Source organism: Macaca nemestrina, chromosome 3, assembly GCF_043159975.1.
Source record: "Macaca nemestrina isolate mMacNem1 chromosome 3, mMacNem.hap1, whole genome shotgun sequence".
Classification (NCBI taxonomy): domain Eukaryota; kingdom Metazoa; phylum Chordata; class Mammalia; order Primates; family Cercopithecidae; genus Macaca; species Macaca nemestrina.
The window spans coordinates 107,438,777-107,457,686 of NC_092127.1; positions in this window are offsets into that span (position 1 = coordinate 107,438,777).

An 18,910-nucleotide genomic window follows, 5' to 3' on the forward strand; every position below is an offset into this window, starting at 1 on the left:
GAATTAACAGAACACTAAGCAGTTTCTCAGAAAGCTTCTTTCCAGATTTCATCTGAGGATATTTCCTTTTTCACCATAGCCCTCTAGGGGTTCCAAATGTCACTTTGCCAATTCCACAAGAACTGTCTTAGCGAAAGGCTTCTTGAAGTGAATGCTGTAACTCTGTGAGATGATTTCACAGAACACAAAGAAGTTTTTCAGAAAGCTTCTTTCTCTTTGTTATCGGACGATATTTCCTTTGGCCCTATAGTCTTCAAAGAGATCCGAAATATCTGTTCTCAGATTCCACAGATATAAGGCTAGCAAAGAGATTCACGAAATGCAGATGTAACTCTGTGAGATGAATTAACAGAACACTGAGCCGTTTCTCAGAAAGCTTCTTTCCAGATTTCATCTGAGGATATTTCCTTTTTCACCATAGCCCTCTATGGGCTTCCAAATACACTTTGCCAATACCAAAGGAACTGTGTTAGCGAAAGGCTTCTTGGGGGGAAATCTGTAACTCTGTGAGATGATTTCACAGAACACAAAGAAGTTTCTCAGAAAGCTTCTTTCTCTTTGTTATCGGAGGATAATTCCTTTGGCCCTATAGTCTTCAAAGGGATCCGGAATATCTGTTCTCAGATTCCACAGAAATAAGGCTAGCCAGGAGATCCACGAAATACAGATGTAACTCTGTGAGATGAATTAACAGAACACTAAGCAGTTTCTCAGAAAGCTTCTTTCCAGATTTCATCTGAGGATATTTCCTTTTTCACCATAGCCCTCTATGGGCTTCCAAATATCACTTTGCCAATTCCACAAGAACTGTCTTAGCGAAAGGCTTTTTGAGGGGAAAGCTGTAACTCTGTGAGATGATTTCACACAACACAAAGAAGTTTCTCAGAAAGCTTCTTTCTCTTTGTTATCGGAGGATATTTCCTTTGGCCCTATAGTCTTCAAAGGGATCCGAAATATCTGTTCTAAGATTCCAGAGAAATAAGGCTGGCAAAGAGTTCCACGAAATACAGATGTAACTCTGTGAGATGAATTAACAGAACACTAATCAGTTTCTCAGAAAAGTTCTTTCCAGATTTCATCTGAGGATATTTCCTTTTTCACCATAGCCCTCTATGGGCTTTCAAATATCACTTTGCCAATTCCACAAGAACTGTCTTAGCGAAAGGCTTCTTGAGAGAAAAGCTGTTACTCTGTGAGTCGATTTCACAGAACACAAAGAAGTTTCTCAGAAAGATTCTTTCTCTTTGTTATCGGAGGATATTTCCTTTGGCCCTATAGTCTTCAAAGGGATCCGAAATATCTGTTCTCAGATTCCACAGAAATAAGGCTAGCAAAGAGATCCACGAAATACAGATGTAACTCTGTGAGATGAATTAACAGAACACTAAGAAGTTTCTCAGAAAAGTTCTTTCCAGATTTCATCTGAGGATATTTCCTTTTTCACCATAGCCCACTATGGGCTTCCAAATATCACTTTGCCAATTCCACAAGAACTGTCTTAGCGAAAGGCTTCTTGAGAGGAAAGCTGTTACTCTGTGAGACGATTTCACAGAACACAAAGAAGTTTCTCAGAAAGCTTCTTTCTCTTTGTTATCGGAGGATATTTCCTTTGGCCCTATAGTCTTCAAAGGGATCCGAAATATCTGTTCTCAGATTCCACAGAAATAAGGCTAGCAAAGAGATCCACGAAATACAGATGTAACTCTGTGAGATGAATTAACAGAACACTAAGCAGTTTCTTTGAAAGCTTCTTTCCAGATTTCATCTGAGGATATTTCCTTTTTCACCAGAGCCCTCTATGGGCTTCCAAATATCACTGTGCCAATTCCACAAGAACTGTCTTAGCGAAAGGCTTCCTGAGGAGAAAGCTGTAACTCTGTGAGATGATTTCACAGAACACAAAGAAGTTTCTCAGAAAGCTTCTTTCTCTTTGTTATCGGAGGATAATTCCTTTGGCCCTATAGTCTTCAAAGGGATCCGGAATATCTGTTCTCAGATTCCACAGAAATAAGGCTAGCCAGGAGATCCACGAAATACAGATGTAACTCTGTGAGATGAATTAACAGAACACTAAGCAGTTTCTCAGAAAGCTTCTTTCCAGATTTCATCTGAGGATATTTCCTTTTTCACCATAGCCCTCTATGGGCTTCCAAATATCACTTTGCCAATTCCACAAGAACTGTCTTAGCGAAAGGCTTTTTGAGGGGAAAGCTGTAACTCTGTGAGATGATTTCACACAACACAAAGAAGTTTCTCAGAAAGCTTCTTTCTCTTTGTTATCGGAGGATATTTCCTTTGGCCCTATAGTCTTCAAAGGGATCCGAAATATCTGTTCTAAGATTCCAGAGAAATAAGGCTGGCAAAGAGTTCCACGAAATACAGATGTAACTCTGTGAGATGAATTAACAGAACACTAATCAGTTTCTCAGAAAAGTTCTTTCCAGATTTCATCTGAGGATATTTCCTTTTTCACCATAGCCCTCTATGGGCTTTCAAATATCACTTTGCCAATTCCACAAGAACTGTCTTAGCGAAAGGCTTCTTGAGAGAAAAGCTGTTACTCTGTGAGTCGATTTCACAGAACACAAAGAAGTTTCTCAGAAAGATTCTTTCTCTTTGTTATCGGAGGATATTTCCTTTGGCCCTATAGTCTTCAAAGGGATCCGAAATATCTGTTCTCAGATTCCACAGAAATAAGGCTAGCAAAGAGATCCACGAAATACAGATGTAACTCTGTGAGATGAATTAACAGAACACTAAGCAGTTTCTCAGAAAGCTTCTTTCCAGATTTCATCTGAGGATATTTCCTTTTTCACCATAGCCCTCTAAGGGCTTCCAAATATCACTTTGCCAATTCCACAAGAACTGTCTTAGCGAAAGGCTTCTTGAGGGGAAAGCTGTAACTCTGTGAGATGATTTCACAGAACACAAAGAAGTTTCTCAGAAAGCTTCTTTCTCTTTGTTATCGGAGGATATTTCCTTTGGCCCTATAGTCTTCAAAGGGATCCGAAATATCTGTTCTCAGATTCCACAGAAATAAGGCTAGCAAAGAGATCCACGAAATACAGATGGAAATCTGTGAGATGAATTAACAGAACACTAAGCAGTTTCTCAGAAAGCATCTTTCCAGATTTCATCTGAGGATATTTCCTTTTTCACCATAGCCCTCTATGGGCTTCCAAATATCACTTTGCCAATTCCACAAGAACTGTCTTAGCGAAAGGCTTCTTGAGGGGAAAGCTGTAACTCTGTGAGACGATTTCACAGAACACAAAGAAGTTTCTCAGAAAGCTTCTTTCTCCTTGTTATCGGAGGATATTTCCTTTGGCCCTACAGTCCTCAAAGAGATCCAAAATATCTGTTCTCAGATTCCACAGATATAAGGCTAGCAAAGAGATTCACGAAATACAGATGTAACTCTGTGAGATGAATTAACAGAACACTGAGCCGTTTCTCAGAAAGCTTCTTTCCAGATTTCATCTGAGGATATTTCCTTTTTCACCATAGCCCTCTATGGGCTTCCAAATACACTTTGCCAATACCAAAGGAACTGTCTTATCGAAAGGCTTCTTGAGGGGAAATCTGTAACTCTGTGAGATGATTTCACAGAACACAAAGAAGTTTCTCAGAAAGCTTCTTTCTCTTTGTTATCGGAGGATAATTCCTTTGGCCCTATAGTCTTCAAAGGGATGCGGAATATCTGTTCTTAGATTCCACAGAAATAAGGCTAGCAAAGAGATCCACGAAATACAGATGTAACTCTGTGAGATGAATTAACAGAACACTAAGCAGTTTCTCAGAAAAGTTCTTTCCAGATTTCATCTGAGGATATTTCCTTTTTCACCATAGCCCTCTATGGGCTTCCAAATATCACTTTGCCAATTCCACAAGAACTGTCTTAGCGAAAGGCTTCTTGAGAGGAAAGCTGTTACTCTGTGAGACGATTTCACAGAACACAAAGAAGTTTCTCAGAAAGCTTCTCTCTATTTGTTATCGGAGGATATTTCCTTTGGCCCTATAGTCTTCAAAGGGATCCGAAATATCTGTTCTCAGATTCCACAGAAATAAGGCTAGCAAAGAGATCCACGAAATACAGATGTAACTCTGTGAGATGAATTAACAGAACACTAAGCAGTTTCTCAGAAAGCTTCTTTCCAGATTTCATCTGAGGATATTTCCTTTTTCACCAGAGCCCTCTATGGCCGTCCAAATATCACTTTGCCAATTCCACAAGAACTGTCTTAGTGAAAGGCTTCTTGATGGGAAAGCTGTAACTCTGTCAGATGATTTCACAGAACACAAAGAAGTTTCTCAGAAAGCTTCTTTCTCTTTGTTATCCGAGGATATTTCCTTTGGCCCTATAGTCTTCAAAGGGATCCGAAATATCTTTTCTTAGATTCCACAGAAATAAGGCTAGCAAAGAGATCCACGAAATACAGATGTAACTCTGTGAGATGAATTAAGGGAACACTAAGCAGTTTCTCAGAAAGCTTCTTTCCAGATTTCATCTGAGGATATTTCCTTTTTCACCATAGCCCTCTATGGGCTTCCAAATATCACTTTGCCAATTCCACAAGAACTGTCTTAGCGAAAGGCTTCTTGAGGGGAAAGCTGTAACTCTGTCAGATGATTTCACAGAACACAAAGAAGTTTCTCAGAAAGCTTCTTTCTCTTTGTTATCAGAGGATATTTCCTTTGGACCTATAGTCTTCAAAGGGATCCGAAATATCTGTTCTAAGATTCCAGAGAAATAAAGCTAGCAAAGAGATCCACGAAATACAGATGTAACTCTGTGAGATGAATTAACAGAACACTAAGCAGTTTCTCAGAAAAGTTCTTTCCAGATTTCATCTGAGGATATTTCCTTCTTCACCATAGCCCTCTATGGGCTTCCAAATATCACTTTGCCAATTCCACAAGAACTGTCTTAGCGAAAGGCTTCTTGAGAGGAAAGCTGTTACTCTGTGAGACGATTTCACAGAACACAAAGAAGTTTCTCAGAAAGCTTCTTTCTATTTGTTATCGGAGGATATTTCCTTTGGCCCTATAGTCTTCAAAGGGATCCGAAATATCTGTTCTCAGATTCCACAGAAATAAGGATAGCAAAGAGATCCACGAAATACAGATGTAACTCTGTGAGATGAATTAACAGAACACTAAGCAGTTTCTCAGAAAGCTTCTTTCCAGATTTCATCTGAGGATATTTCCTTTTTCACCATAGCCCTCTATGGCCGTCCAAATATCACTTTGCCAATTCCACAAGAACTGTCTTAGCGAAAGGCTTCTTGAGGGGAAAGCTGTAACTCTGTGAGATGATTTCACAGAACACAAAGAAGTTTCTCAGAAAGCTTCTTTCTCTTTTTTATCGGAGGATATTTCCTTTGGCCCTATAGTCTTCAAAGGGATCGGAAATATCTGTTCTCAGATGCCACAGAAATAAGGCTAGCAAAGAGATCCACGAAATAGAGATGTAACTCTGTGAGATGAATTAACAGAACACTAAGCAGTTTCTCAGAAAGCTTCTTTCCAGATTTCATCTGAGGATATTTCCTTTTTCACCATAGCCCTCTAAGGGCTTCAAATTATCACTTTTCCAATTCCACAAAAACTGTCTTAGCGAAAGGTTTCTTTAGGGGAGGGCTGTAACTCTGTGAGATGATTTCACAGAACACAAAGAAGTTTCTCAGAAAGCTTCTTTCCAGATTTCATCTGAGGATATTTCCTTTTTCACCAGAGCCCTCTATGGGCTTCCAAATATCACTTTGCCAATTCCACAAGAACTGCCTTAGCGAAAGGCTTCTTGAGGGGAAAGCTGTAACTCTGTGAGATGATTTCACAGAACACAAAGAAGTTTCTCAGAAAGCTTCTTTCTCTTTGTTATCCGAGGATATTTCCTTTGGCCCTATAGTCTTCAAAGGGATCCGAAATATCTTTTCTTAGATTCCACAGAAATAAGGCTTGCAAAGAGATCCACGAAATACAGATGGAAATCTTTGAGATGAATTAACAGAACACTAAGCAGTTTCTCAGAAAGCATCTTTCCAGATTTCATCTGAGGATATTTCCTTTTTCACCCTAGCCCTCTATGGGCTTCCAAATATCACTTTGCCAATTCCACAAGAACTGTCTTAGCGAAAGGCTTCTTGAGGGGAAAGCTGTAACTCTGTGAGACGATTTCACAGAACACAAAGAAGTTTCGCAGAAAGCTTCTTTCTCTTTGTTATCGGAGGATACTTCCTTTGGCCCTACAGTCTTCAAAGAGATCCAAAATATCTGTTCTCAGATTCCACAGATATAAGGCTAGCAAAGAGATTCACGAAATACAGATGTAACTCTGTGAGATGAATTAACAGAACACTGAGCCGTTTCTCAGAAAGCTTCTTTCCAGATTTCATCTGAGGATATTTCCTTTTTCACCATAGCCCTCTATGGGCTTCCAAATACACTTTGCCAATACCAAAGGAACTGTCTTATCGAAAGGCTTCTTGAGGGGAAATCTGTAACTCTGTGAGATGATTTCACAGAACACAAAGAAATTTCTCACAAAGCTTCTTTCTCTTTGTTTTCGGAGGATAATTCCTTTGGCCCTATAGTCTTCAAAGGGATCCGGAATATCTGTTCTCAGATCCCACAGAAATAAGGCTAGCAAAGAGATCCACGAAATACAGATGTAACTCTGTGAGATGAATTAACAGAACACTAAGCAGTTTCTCAGAAAGCTTCTTTCCAGATTTCATCTGAGGATATTTCCTTTTTCACCATAGCCCTCTATGGGCTTCCAAATATCACTTTGCCAATTCCACAAGAACTGTCTTAGCGAAAGGCTTCTTGAGGGGAAAGCTGTAACTCTGTGAGATGATTTCACAGAACACAAAGAAGTTTCTCAGAAAGCTTCTTTCTCTTTGTTATCGGAGGATATTTCCTTTGGCCCTATAGTCTTCAAAGGGATCCGAAATATCTGTTCTAAGATTCCAGAGAAATAAGGCTAGCAAAGAGATCCACGAAATACAGATGTAACTCTGTGAGATGAATTAACAGAACACTAAGCAGTTTCTCAGAAAGATTCTTTCCAGATTTCATCTGAGGATATTTCCTTTTTCACCACAGCCCTCTAGGGGTTCCAAATGTCACTTTGCCAATTCCACAAGAACTGTCTTAGCGAAAGGCTTCTTGAAGGGAATGCTGTAACTCTGTGAGATGATTTCACAGAACACAAAGAAGTTTCTCAGAAAGCTTCTTTCTCTTTGTTATCGGAGGATATTTCCTTTGGCCCTATAGTCTTCAAAGAGATCCGAAATATCTGTTCTCAGATTCCACAGATATAAGGCTAGCAAAGAGATTCACGAAATACAGATGTAACTCTGTCAGATGAATTAACAGAACACTGAGCCGTTTCTCAGAAAGATTCTTTCCAGATTTCAACTGAGGATATTTCCTTTTTCACCATAGCCCTCTATGGGCTTCCAAATACACTTTGCCAATACCAAAGGAACTGTGTTAGAGAAAGGCTTCTTGAGGGGAAATCTGTAACTCTGTGAGATGATTTCACAGAACACAAAGAAGTTTCTCAGAAAGCTTCTTTCTCTTTGTTATCGGAGGATAATTCCTTTGGCCCTATAGTCTTCAAAGGGATCCGGAATATCTGTTCTCAGATTCCACAGAAATAAGGCTAGCAAAGAGATCCACGAAATGCAGATGTAACTCTGTGAGATGAATTAACAGAACACTAAGCAGTTTCTCAGAAAACTTCTTTCCAGATTTCATCTGAGGATATTTCCTTTTTCACCATAGCCCTCTATGGGCTTCCAAATATCACTATGCCAATTCCACAAGGACTGTCTTAGCGAAAGGCTTCTTGAGGGGAAAGCTGTAACTCTGTGAGATGATTTCACAGAACACAAAGAAGTTTCTCAGAAAGCTTCTTTCTCTTTGTTATCGGAGGATATTTCCTTTGGCCCTATAGTCTTCAAAGGGATCCGAAATATCTGTTCTAAGATTCCAGAGAAATAAGGCTAGCAAAGAGATCCACGAAATACAGATGTAACTCTGTGAGATGAATTAACAGAACACTAAGCAGTTTCTCAGAAAAGTTCTTTCCAGATTTCATCTGAGGATATTTCCTTTTTCACCATAGCCCTCTATGGGCTTCCAAATATCACTTTGCCAATTCCACAAGAACTGTCTTAGCGAAAGGCTTCTTGAGGGGAAAGCTGTAACTCTGTGAGATGATTTCACAGAACACAAAGAAGTTTCTCAGAAAGCTTCTTTCTCTTTGTTATCGGAAGATATTTCCTTTGGCCCTATAGTCTTCAAAGGGATCCGAAATATCTGTTCTCAGATTCCACAGAAATAAGGCTAGCAAAGAGATCCACGAAATACAGATGTAACTCTGTGAGATGAATTAACAGAACACTAAGCAGTTTCTCAGAAAGCTTCTTTCCAGATTTCATCTGAGGATATTTCCTTTTTCACCATAGCCCTCTAGGGGTTCCAAATATCACTTTGCCAATTCCACAAGAACTGTCTTAGCGAAAGGCTTCTTGAGGGGAAAGCTGTAACTCTGTGAGATGATTTCACAGAACACAAAGAAGTTTCTCAGAAAGCTTCTTTCTCTTTGTTATCGGAGGATAATTCCTTTTGCCCTATAGTCTTCAAAGGGATCTGAAATATCTGTTCTCAGATTCCACAGAAATAAGGCTAGCAAAGAGATCCACGAAATACAGATGTAACTCTGTGAGATGAATTAACAGAACACTAAGCAGTTTCTCAGAAAGCTTCTTTACAGATTTCATCTGAGGATATTTCCTTTTTCACCAGAGCCCTCTATGGGGTTCCAAATATCACTTTGCCAATTCCACAAGAACTGTCTTAGCGAAAGGCTTTTTGAGGGGAAAGCTGTAACTGTGTGAGATGATTTCACAGAACACAAAGAAGTTTCTCAGGAAGCTTCTTTCTCTTTGTTATCCGAAGATATTTCCTTTGGCCCTATAGTCTTCAATGGGATCCGAAACATCTGTTCTCAGATTCCACAGAAATAAGGCTAGCAAAGAGATCCACGAAATACAGATGTAACTCTGTGAGATGAATTAACAGAACACTAAGCAGTTTCTCAGAAAGCTTCTTTCCAGATTTCATCTGAGGATATTTCCTTTTTCACCATAGCCCTCTAAGGGCTTCAAAATATCACTTTTTCGATTCCAGAAGAACTGTCTTAGCGCACGGTTTCTTTAGGGGAGGGCTGTAACTCTGTGAGATGATTTCACAGAACACAAAGAAGTTTCTCAGAAAGCTTCTTTCCAGATTTCATCTGAGGATATTTCCTTTTTCACCATAGCCCTCTATGGGCTTCCAAATATCACCTTGCCAATTCCACAAGAACTGTCTTGGCGAAAGGCTTCTTGAGGAGAAAGCTGTAACTCTGTGAGATGATTTCACAGAACAAAAGAAGATTCTCAGAAAGCCTCTTTCTCTTTGTTTTCGGAGGATATTTCCTTTGGCTCTATAGTCTTCAAAGGGATCCAAAATATCTGTTCTCAGATTCCACAGAAATAAGGCTAGCAAAGAGATCCACGAAATACAGATGTAACTCTGTGAGATGAATTAACAGAACACTACGCAGTTTCTCAGAAAGCTTCTTTCCAGATTTCATCTGAGGATATTTCCTTTTTCACCATAGCCCTCTAGGGGTTCCAAATGTCACTTTTCCAATTCACAAGAACTGTCTTAGCGAAAGGCTTCTTGAGGGGAAAGCTGTAACTCTGTGAGATGATTTCACAGAACACAAAGAAGTTTCTCAGAAAGCTTCTTTCTCTTTGTTATCGGAGGATATTTCCTTTGGCCCTATAGTCTTCAAATGGATCCGAATTATCTGTTCTCAGATTCCACAGAAATAAGGCTAGCAGAGAGATCCACGAAATACAGATGTAACTCTGTGACATGAATTAACAGAACACTAAGCAGTTTCTCAGAAAGCTTCTTTCCAGATTTCATCTGAGGATATTTCCTTTTTCACCAGAGCCCTCTATGGGCTTCCAAATATCAATTTGCCAATTCCACAAGAACTTTCTTAGCGAAAGGCTTCTTGAGGGGAAAGCTGTAACTCTGTGAGATGATTTCACAGAACACAAAGAAGTTTCTCAGAAAGCTTCTTTCTCTTTGTTATCGGAGGATATTTCCTTTGGCCCTATAGTCTTCAAAGAGATCCAAAATATCTGTTCTCAGATTCCACAGATATAAGGCTAGCAAAGAGATTCACCAAATACAGATGTAACTCTGTGAGATGAATTAACAGAACACTAAGCAGTTTCTCAGAAAAGTTCTTTCCAGATTTCATCTGAGGATATTTCCTTTTTCACCATAGCCCTCTATGGGCTTCCAAATATCACTTTGCCAATTCCACAAGAACTGTCTTAGCGAAAGGCTTCTTGAGAGGAAAGCTGTTACTCTGTGAGACGATTTCACAGAACACAAAGAAGTTTCTCAGAAAGCTTCTTTCTCTTTGTTATCGTAGGATATTTCCTTTGGCCCTATAGTCTTCAAAGGGATCCGAAATATCTGTTCTCAGATTCCACAGAAATAAGGCTAGCAAAGAGATCCACGAAATACAGATGTAACTCTGTGAGATGAATTAACAGAACACTAAGCAGTTTCTTTGAAAGCTTCTTTCCAGATTTCATCTGAGGATATTTCCTTTTTCACCAGAGCCCTCTATGGGCTACCAAATAACACTTTGCCAATTCCACAAGAACTGTCTTAGCGAAAAGCTTCTTGAGGGGAAAGCTGTAACTCTGTGAGATGATTTCACAGAACACAAAGAAGTTTCTCAGAAAGCTTCTTTCTCTTTGTTATCCGAGGATATTTCCTTTGGCCCTATAGTCTTCAAAGGGATCCGAAATATCTTTTCTTAGATTCCACAGAAATAAGGCTAGCAAAGAGATCCGCGAAATACAGATGGAAATCTGTGAGATGAATTAACAGAACACTAAGCAGTTTCTCAGAAAGCATCTTTCCAGATTTCATCTGAGGATATTTCCTTTTTCACCATAGCCCTCTATGGGCTTCCAAATATCACTTTGCCAATTCCACAAGAACTGTCTTAGCGAAAGGCTTCTTGAGGGGAAAGCTGTAACTCTGTGAGATGATTTCACAGAACACAAAGAAGTTTCTCAGAAAGCTTCTTTCTCTTTGTTATCGGAGGATATTTCCTTTGGCCCTACAGTCTTCAAAGAGATCCAAAATATCTGTTCTCAGATTCCACAGATATAAGGCTAGCAAAGAGATTCACGAAATACAGATGTAACTCTGTGAGATGAATTAACAGAACACTGAGCCGTTTCTCAGAAAGCTTCTTTCCAGATTTCATCTGAGGATATTTCCTTTTTCACCATAGCCCTCTATGGGCTTCTAAATACACTTTGCCAATACCAAAGGAACTGTCTTATCGAAAGGCTTCTTGAGGGGAAATCTGTAACTCTGTGAGATGATTTCACAGAACACAAAGAAGTTTCTCAGAAAGCTTCTTTCTCTTTGTTATCGGAGGATAATTCCTTTGGCCCTATAGTATTCAAAGGGATGCGGAATATCTGTTCTTAGATTCCACAGAAATAAGGCTAGCAAAGAGATCCACGAAATAGAGATGTAACTCTGTGAGATGAATTAACAGAACACTAAGCAGTTTCTCAGAAATCTTGTTTCCAGATTTCATCTGAGGATATTTCCTTTTTCACCATAGCGCTCTAAGGGCTTCAAAATATCACTTTTTCGATTCCACAAGAACTGTCTTAGCGCACGGTTTCTTTAGGGGAGGGCTGTAACTCTGTGAGATGATTTCACAGAACACAAAGAAGTTTCTCAGAAAGCTTCTTTCCAGATTTCATCTGAGTATATTTCCTTTTTCACCATAGCCCTCTATGGGCTTCCAAATATCACTTTGCCAATTCCACAGGAACTGTCTTAGCGAAAGGCTTCTTGAGGGGAAAGCTGTAACTCTGTGAGATGATTTCACAGAACACAAAGAAGTTTCTCAGAAAGCTTCTTTCTCTTTGTTAACCGAGGATGTTTCCTTTGGCCCTATAGTCTTCAAAGGGATCCGAAATATCTTTTCTTATATTCCACAGAAATAAGGCTAGCAAAGAGATCCACGAAATACAGATGTAACTCTGTGAGATGAATTAACAGAACACTAAGCAGTTTCTCAGAAAGCTTCTTTCCAGATTTCATCTGAGGATATTTCCTTTTTCACCATAGCCCTCTATGGGCTTCCAAATATCACTTTGCCAATTCCACAAGAACTGTCTTAGCGAAAGGCTTCTTGAGGGGAAAGCTGTAACTCTGTGAGATGATTTCACAGAACACAAAGAAGTTTCTCAGAAAGCTTCTTTCTCTTTGTTATCGGAGGATATTTCCTTTGGCCCTATAGTCTTCAAAGGGATCCGAAATATCTGTTCTAAGATTCCAGAGAAATACGGCTAGCAAAGAGATCCACGAAATACAGATGTAACTCTGTGAGATGAATTAACAGAACACTAAGCAGTTTCTCAGAAAAGTTCTTTCCAGATTTCATCTGAGGATATTTCCTTTTTCACCATAGCCCTCTATGGGCTTCCAAATATCACTTTGCCAATTCCACAAGAACTGTCTTAGCGAAAGGCTTCTTGAGAGGAAAGCTGTTACTCTGTGAGATGATTTCACAGAACACAAAGAAGTTTCTCAGAAAGCTTCTTTCTCTTTGTTATCGGAGGATATTTCCTTTGGCCCTATAGTCTTCAAAGGGATCCGAAATATCTGTTCTCAGATTCCACAGAAATAAGGCTAGCAAAGAGATCCACGAAATACAGATGTAACTCTGTGAGATGAATTAACAGAACACTAAGCAGTTTCTTTGAAAGCTTCTTTCCAGATTTCATCTGAGGATATTTCCTTTTTCACCAGAGCCCTCTATGGGCTTCCAAATATCACTTTGCCAATTCCACAAGAACTGTCTTAGCAAAAGGCTTCTTGAGGGGAAAGCTGTAACTCTGTGAGATGATTTCACAGAACACAAAGAAGTTTCTCAGAAAGCTTCTTTCTCTTTGTTATCCGAGGATATTTCCTTTGGCCCTATAGTCTTCAAAGGGATCCGAAATATCTTTTCTTAGATTCCACAGAAATAAGGCTAGCAAAGAGATCCACGAAATACAGATGGAAATCTGTGAGATGAATTAACAGAACACTAAGCAGTTTCTCAGAAAGCATCTTTACAGATTTCATCTGAGGATATTTCCTTTTTCACCATAGCCCTCTATGGGCTTCCAAATATCACTTTGCCAATTCCACAAGAACTGTCTTAGCGAAAGGCTTCTTGAGGGGAAAGCTGTAACTCTGTGAGACGATTTCACAGAACACAAAGAAGTTTCTCAGAAAGCTTCTTTCTCTTTGTTATCGGAGGATATTTCCTTTGGCCCTACAGTCTTCAAAGAGATCCAAAATATCTGTTCTCAGATTCCACAGATATAAGGCTAGCAAAGAGATTCACGAAATACAGATGTAACTCTGTGAGATGAATTAACAGAACACTGAGCCGTTTCTCAGAAAGCTTCTTTCCAGATTTCATCTGAGGATATTTCCTTTTTCACCATAGCACTCTATGGGCTTCCAAATACACTTTGCCAATACCAAAGGAACTGTCTTATCGAAAGGCTTCTTGAGGGGAAATCTGTAACTCTGTGAGATGATTTCACAGAACACAAAGAAGTTTCTCAGAAAGCTTCTTTCTCTTTGTTATCGGAGGATAATTCCTTTGGCCCTATAGTCTTCAAAGGGATGCGGAATATCTGTTCTTAGATTCCACAGAAATAAGGCTGGCAAAGAGATCCACGAAATAGAGATGTAACTCTGTGAGATGAATTAACAGAACACTAAGCAGTTTCTCAGAAATCTTGTTTCCAGATTTCATCTGAGGATATTTCCTTTTTCACCATAGCCCTCTATGGGCTTCCAAATATCACTTTGCCAATTCCACAAGAACTGTCTTAGCGAAAGGCTTCTTGAGGGGAAAGCTGTAACTCTGTGAGATGATTTCACAGAACACAAAGAAGTTTCTCAGAAAGCTTCTTTCTCTTTGTTATCGGAGGATATTTCCTTTGGCCCTATACTCTTCAAAGGGATCCGAAATATCTGTTCTAAGATTCCAGAGAAATAAGGCTAGCAAAGAGATCCACGAAATACAGATGTAACTCTGTGAGATGAATTAACAGAACACTAAGCAGTTTCTCAGAAAAGTTCTTTCCAGATTTCATCTGAGGATATTTCCTTTTTCACCATAGCCCTCTATGGGCTTCCAAATATCACTTTGCCAATTCCACAAGAACTGTCTTAGCGAAAGGCTTCTTGAGAGGAAAGCTGTTACTCTGTGAGACGATTTCACAGAACACAAAGAAGTTTCTCAGAAAGCTTCTTTCTATTTGTTATCGGAGGATATTTCCTTTGGCCCTATAGTCTTCAAAGGGATCCGAAATATCTGTTCTCAGATTCCACAGAAATAAGGCTAGCAAAGAGATCCACGAAATACAGATGTAACTCTGTGAGATGAATTAACAGAACACTGAGCCGTTTCTCAGAAAGCTTCTTTCCAGATTTCATCTGAGGATATTTCCTTTTTCACCATAGCCCTCTATGGGCTTCTAAATACACTTTGCCAATACCAAAGGAACTGTCTTATCGAAAGGCTTCTTGAGGGGAAATCTGTAACTCTGTGAGATGATTTCACAGAACACAAAGAAGTTTCTCAGAAAGCTTCTTTCTCTTTGTTATCGGAGGATAATTCCTTTGGCCCTATAGTATTGAAAGGGATGCGGAATATCTGTTCTTAGATTCCACAGAAATAAGGCTAGCAAAGAGATCCACGAAATAGAGATGTAACTCTGTGAGATGAATTAACAGAACACTAAGCAGTTTCTCAGAAATCTTGTTTCCAGATTTCATCTGAGGATATTTCCTTTTTCACCATAGCGCTCTAAGGGCTTCAAAATATCACTTTTTCGATTCCACAAGAACTGTCTTAGCGCACGGTTTCTTTAGGGGAGGGCTGTTACTCTGTGAGATGATTTCACAGAACACAAAGAAGTTTCTCAGAAAGCTTCTTTCCAGATTTCATCTGAGGATATTTCCTTTTTCACCATAGCCCTCTATGGGCTTCCAAATATCACTTTGCCAATTCCACAAGAACTGTCTTAGCGAAAGGCTTCTTGAGGAGAAAGCTGTAACTCTGTGAGATGATTTCACAGAACACAAAGAAGTTTCTCAGAAAGCCTCTTTCTCTTTGTTATCGGAGGATATTTCCTTTGGCCCTATAGTCTTCAAAGGGATACGAAATATCTGTTCTCAGATTCCACAGAAATAAGGCTAGCAAAGAGATCCACGAAATACAGATGTAACTCTGTGAGATGAATTAACAGAACACTACGCAGTTTCTCAGAAAGCTTCTTTCCAGATTTCATCTGAGGATATTTCCTTTTTCACCATAGCCCTCTAGGGGTTCCAAATGTCACTTTTCCAATTCACAAGAACTGTCTTAGCGAAAGGCTTCTTGAGGGGAAAGCTGTAACTCTGTGAGATGATTTCACAGAACACAAAGATGTTTCTCAGAAAGCTTCTTTCTCTTTGTTATCGGAGGATATTTCCTTTGGCCCTATAGTCTTCAAAGGGATCCGAAATATCTGTTCTCAGATTCCACAGAAATAAGGCTAGCAAAGAGATCCACGAAATACAGATGTAACTCTGTGAGATGAATTAACAGAACACTAAGCAGTTTCTCAGAAAGCTTCTTTCCAGATTTCATCTGAGGACATTTCCTTTTTCACCAGAGCCCTCTATGGGCTTCCAAATATCACTTTGCCAATTCCACAAGAACTGTCTTAGCGAAAGGCTTCTTGAGGGGAAAGCTGTAACTCTGTGAGACGATTTCACAGAACACAAAGAAGTTTCTCAGAAAGCTTCTTTCTCTTTGTTATCGGAGGATATTTCCTTTGGCCCTATAGTCTTCAAAGAGATCCAAAATATCTGTTCTCAGATTCCACAGATATAAGGCTAGCAAAGAGATTCACGAAATACAGATGTAACTCTGTGAGATGAATTAACAGAACACTGAGCCGTTTCTCAGAAAGCTTCTTTCCAGATTTCATCTGAGGATATTTCCTTTTTCACCATAGCCCTCTATGGGCTTCCAAATACACTTTGCCAATACCAAAGGAACTGTCTTATCGAAAGGCTTCTTGAGGGGAAATCTGTAACTCTGTGAGATGATTTCACAGAACACAAAGAAGTTTCTCAGAAAGCTTCTTTCTCTTTGTTATCGGAGGATAATTCCTTTGGCCCTATAGTCTTCAAAGGGATCCGGAATATCTGTACTCAGATTCCACAGAAATAAGGCTAGCAAAGAGATCCACGAAATACAGATGTAACTCTGTGAGATGAATTAACAGAACACTAAGCAGTTTCTCAGAAAGCTTCTTTCCAGATTTCATCTGAGGATATTTCCTTTTTCACCATAGCCCTCTATGGGCTTCCAAATATCACTTTGCCAATTCCACAAGAACTGTCTTAGCGAAAGGCTTCTTGAGGGGAAAGCTGTAACTCTGTGAGATGATTTCACAGAACACAAAGAAGTTTCTCAGAAAGCTTCTTTCTCTTTGTTATCGGAGGATATTTCCTTTGGCCCTATAGTCTTCAAAGGGATCCGAAATATCTGTTCTAAGATTCCAGAGAAATAAGGCTAGCAAAGAGATCCACGAAATACAGATGTAACTCTGTGAGATGAATTAACAGAACACTAAGCAGTTTCTCAGAAAAGTTCTTTCCAGATTTCATCTGAGGATATTTCCTTTTTCACCATAGCCCTCTATGGGCTTCCAAATATCACTTTGCCAATTCCACAAGAACTGTCTTAGCGAAAGGCTTCTTGAGAGGAAAGCTGTTACTCTGTGAGACGATTTCACAGAACACAAAGAAGTTTCTCAGAAAGCTTCTTTCTCTTTGTTATCGGAGGATATTTCCTTTGGCCCTATAGTCTTCAAAGGGATCCGAAATATCTGTTCTCTGATTCCACAGAAATAAGGCTAGCAAAGAGATCCACGAAATACAGATGTAACTCTGTGAGATGAATTAACAGAACACTAAGCAGTTTCTTTGAAAGCTTCTTTCCAGATTTCATCTGAGGATATTTCCTTTTTCACCATAGCCCTCTATGGGCTTCCAAATATCACTTTGCCAATTCCACAAGAACTGTCTTAGCGAAAGGCTTCTTGAGGGGAAAGCTGTAACTCTGTGAGATGATTTCACAGAACACAAAGAAGTTTCTCAGAAAGCTTCTTTCTCTTTGTTATCCGAGGATATTTCCTTTGACCCTATAGTCTTCAAAGGGATCCGAAATATCTTTTCTTAGATTCCACAGAAATAAGGCTAGCAAAGAGATCCACGAAATACAGATGTAACTCTGTGAGATGAATTAACAGAACACTAAGCAGTTTCTCAGAAAGCTTCTTTCCAGATTTCATCTGAGGATATTTCCTTTTTCACCATAGCCCTCTATGGGCTTCCAAATATCACTTTGCCAATTCCACAAGAACTGTCTTAGCGAAAGGCTTCTTGAGGGGAAAGCTGTAACTCTGTGAGATGATTTCACAGAACACAAAGAAGTTTCTCAGAAAACTTCTTTCTCTTTGTTATCGGAGGATATTTCCTTTGGCCCTATAGTCTTCAAAGGGATCCGAAATATCTGTTCTAAGATTCCAGAGAAATACGGCTAGCAAAGAGATCCACGAAATACAGATGTAACTCTGTGAGATGAATTAACAGAACACTAAGCAGTTTCTCAGAAAAGTTCTTTCCAGATTTCATCTGTGGATATTTCCTTTTTCACCATAGCCCTCTATGGGCTTCCAAATATCACTTTGCCAATTCCACAAGAACTGTCTTAGCGAAAGGCTTCTTGAGAGGAAAGCTGTTACTCTGTGAGACGATTTCACAGAACACAAAGAAGTTTCTCAGAAAGCTTCTTTCTCTTTGTTATCGGAGGATATTTCCTTTGGCCCTATAGTCTTCAAAGGGATCCGAAATATCTGTTCTCAGATTCCACAGAAATAAGGCTAGCAAAGAGATCCACGAAATACAGATGTAACTCTGTGAGATGAATTAACAGAACACTAAGCAGTTTCTTTGAAAGCTTCTTTCCAGATTTCATCTGAGGATATTTCCTTTTTCACCAGAGCCCTCTATGGGCTTCCAAATATCACTTTGCCAATTCCACAAGAACTGTCTTAGCAAAAGGCTTCTTGAGGGGAAAGCTGTAACTCTGTGAGATGATTTCACAGAACACAAAGAAGTTTCTCAGAAAGCTTCTTTCTCTTTGTTATCCGAGGATATTTCCTTTGGCCCTATAGTCTTCAAAGGGATCCGAAATATCTTTTCTTAGATTCCACAGAAATAAGGCTAGCAAAGAGATCCACGAAATACAGATGGAAATCTGTGAGATGAATTAACAGAACACTAAGCAGTTTCTCAGAAAGCATCTTTACAGATTTCATCTGAGGATATTTCCTTTTTCACCATAGCCCACTATGGGCTTCCAAATATCACTTTGCCAATTCCACAAGAACTGTCTTAGCGAAAGGCTTCTTGAGGGGAAAGCTGTAACTCTGTGAGACGATTTCACAGAACACAAAGAAGTTTCTCAGAAAGCTTCTTTCTCTTTGTTATCGGAGGATATTTCCTTTGGCCCTACAGTCTTCAAAGAGATCCAAAATATCTGTTCTCAGATTCCACAGATATGAGGCTAGCAAAGAGATTCACGAAATACAGATGTAACTCTGTGAGATGAATTAACAGAACACTGAGCCGTTTCTCAGAAAGCTTCTTTCCAGATTTCATCTGAGGA